Genomic DNA, 3,736 nt, shown 5'->3' on the forward strand with positions numbered 1-3,736 from the left:
AGTAAAACTAAGAGATAAAGGAGGAGAGTAAAGGTTTGTGGACGCCAAAGCAGCTACCTCGATGATCTTCGAACGAGCAAAAACTCTAAGATCAGCAACCACCATATCCGAAAATACCTGGATCTGTACAAGAAGTGCAGGGTGTAGCGTGAGTACAACCAACTCAATGAGTAACAAGTCTAACCTTTGGGTTAAAAGAAGTGACGAACCCAACTAATATAGCACGAATACAGAGTTTAACAGTACAGAAAATGTAGACATGCTTCCACGTTTAATAGTTAAGTTCAACACAGATAAAATATGCCAAGTGTGACTGATATGAGGAATATGACATCTCTATATCTATATGACAATATGAATATTGTATGTGATGCAACACATTGAAAATCTCACGTACTCACACTCTTAACGCACTCAATCTAACTGTCTCAATTCTCGCTCGTCACACTCAGTCACTCAGCACTGTTCGGTGCCTGTTGCGATGTGCAGCTCGATCCACATATAGCCATAAGGCTTGTTGCGGCATGCAACCCGATCCACATATAGCCATAAGGCTTGTTGCGGCGTGCAACCCGATCCACATATAGCCATAAGGCTTATTACGGCATGCAACCCGATCCACATATAGTCATAAGGCTTGTTACGGCATGCAACCCGATCCACATATAGCCATAAGGCTTGTTGCGGCGCGCAAGCCGATCGACATAACTCACTCACAACATGGCTCTCAGGCCCCAACTCAGTCATCAATCTCTCTAGTCTCTCGGGCTCACCACACTCATGCTAAGAAGCCCAAATCAATGATACATGATATGACAATAAATGATACAGAGACTGAGAAATGATATGCAATGATGAATGCGACTGAGTAGGTAACTGCAAATTAAGCAAATAATCTCAACAGCAAAAGAACGATCACTGTGGGTCCCAATAGTACTAGCTCATAGCCTAAACATGATTTCTAACAAAATTCACACCTCAAGTGCTCTAACACATAGAGTACATTAATAATATTTAGATAAGGTGACTACACAGTCCCACGAAATCGACTAAGTCATAATTACTATGGTGCACGCCCACACGCCCGTTACCCAGCATGTGTGTCACCTCAACACTGATCACATAACATGAAATTCAGAGATTCATACCCTCAGAACTAAGTTTAGAAGTATTACTTACCTCAAATCGTATAAATCTCTACTCCAATAAGCCCTTGCCTCACGCATCGGCCTTCGAACGCCTCGAATCTAGCCACAAATAGTTCGATACAGTCAACACGAGCCTACGAACACCCATTCAACCACGAGTCCAACCATACTAAAATTACTCAAATATGATCACAACTCGACCTTCAAATCCTCAGCAAGGTTTTTTAACAAGGCGGCGACCACAAGTATACTACAAAAATAGCAGTAATAAGACCTTTTGATGAGAAGTTTTCATTCGGGGGCGATAAGGTAATCTTTGTGTCATTAGAAAATTCCCACCGGGAAGTTACGTTTGCTATCGAACAAAGGTAACACGATCATTCATGAGCACAAAGCACAAGAGGATTGTCAGGTATTCTTTCGCTCGAAAACATGAATTCCTAAGGGGAAAGCAAAATATGTTACCGAGTGAAGGGTTACGTAGCAATTCATCGGTGCAACCTTCGAAGATACAAGACTTCCAGTGTTCCAACACGCATTCTTCGTGTTAGAACACTAGGGAAGATATGTATATGATTACAAGGCAACTCTAAATGCCACGTCAACCGGGAACGAAAAGCGGGCAAGGCAACTCTGAATGCCACGTCAACCGAGAACAAAAATCTGGCAAGGCAACTCTGAATGCCACGTCAACAGGGAACGAAAAATCCGGTAAGGCAACACTAAATGTCACGCATCATCGGGATCAGGGACTGCACAGCCAGCCTCGAAGAAACAAGATAGCCACAAGCCATGGCAGCTTCTTTCCTACGTAGCAAAATGCCTATGTAAACTATGAAAACGGAAGGAATGAAATGAAATCCTTTTCCTTTTTGTCTTGTTTCTTGTCTACACGATGAGCTAATTTTGTCATTTAAAAGTTAAACAAGTACTTCAAATGTTAGTGCCGTAATGAACATGAGACGTCCTATTCAAGAGCACCATAAACATAAGAGGGCCCTCTCTTATTAAAACCCTCATGTTAAAGGGTTTGTTCTGAAAGAATATATGCCCGAAATCAAAAATGCTATCGGAAAAAAATATATTCGAAGCCATATATGAAAAAGACGCAAAAACCAAACTTGCGCAAATACTTATTGAAACCCTCATGAAAAAAGGATAATTCTCGGAGACAAAAAGTGCATCAAAGAAAATGCATCCGAGACCATATATAGCAAAATATACATAGATATGCAAGCAAAAGTAAGACACAATCAAATATTTATGAAAAAATATGTCTTCATTTACAGGAATGTGCCAAAAGAAATACAAAACAAGGAAAGAAAAAGCTAAGCTACAGCATCACCCGAATCAGGAGGAATGTCCCTAGGAGCGGTGGACGGTTCAACCAATGGTTCAACATCTTCCCCAGCTTGGTTCTCGATATCATCGCCTTCCGATTCCTCTTTAGTATCCGAAATTTCGGAACTAGAATCAGAAGAACTTGGAGCATCAGACCGCGTTGGGAGCCCATTTTTTGCAGCCAACTCAAGCTCACGTGCCTTGGAAATCTCGACATCAATATCAATAACGCCAGCTTTGGCGTCTTCCAAGGTTTTCTCCTCATGATGTATATGGTGTAAGTTTTCTCAACAACGAGGGAAGCCTCTCGGCACTTGAGTTCTTCTTTGAGCTCGGTGATCTCGGTAGAAAGATTGTCTCGAGCGGACCTAGCAGCTCGAAGACTGACATCTAGATCGTGGACAGTTAAGCTATAGAGCATGTTGTGCTCGATAGTCTTCTTATACCTCTCCTCCAACCGAGCATGTCTTGTCCCCGCGACAACAAGTTCTTCAGCCTTAGAATTCAAGGCTGCTTCTAAATTAGTTATCCTTTCAGCAGCAGCAGCCTCACGATCATTAGCAGCAAGAATGGCATTTTGGACCTCAGCCCATTTAGCCTTGACTTCATCAAAGCCATCCCTCAGTGGCCCAACGTCCTGTCTGAGGGTCACCACTTCTTGCTCACTTTGCTACAAACGGGTTTCCAAAAGATCAGCCTCAGTGGCCCTGGTTTCTAGCTCCGAGAGGCAAAGAACAGACCGGTCCCGTTCTACCAATAGCTGATTCCGTTCAGAAGAGAGTTCCTCCTTCTCGCGGATTAACCTTTGAAGGCCGTCGGAAGCAAGGAAACTGGCCTGCAAGATAAAAAGAGGTAATTATTAAAATGCACTCATTCAGAAGCTGAACAAAATAGCAGAGAAAGAAAGGAGCATACCGCTGCAGTATTATGTATGGCATTGTTCAACAAACACTCTCCTGAAAGTGTCTGAATCTTTTTCCAATCCTTCTCTGAAGCCAAGGGCTTCAGATAATTTGCAAGCTCCACCGGCCGGGAAAGAAGGTTGCACCCGGTAGAGACCGAAAGGGTAACACTCCTCCTCATATAAGGATCTTCAGAAGGGGCAGCATAATTTTGCCCCAAATTTCCATGAACAGGGGACTGGGGAAGAGGAACGCCTTCAGCACGGTCAGGTGCGACCGTTGGAGATGATGAAGATGGAAATGATGTAGCAGCTATTTGTGGCCAAAAAGGTAGAGATAAAGCTG

This window comes from Nicotiana tabacum, unplaced genomic scaffold (assembly GCF_000715075.1).
Source record: "Nicotiana tabacum cultivar K326 unplaced genomic scaffold, ASM71507v2 Un00301, whole genome shotgun sequence".
Taxonomy (NCBI): Eukaryota; Viridiplantae; Streptophyta; class Magnoliopsida; order Solanales; family Solanaceae; genus Nicotiana; species Nicotiana tabacum.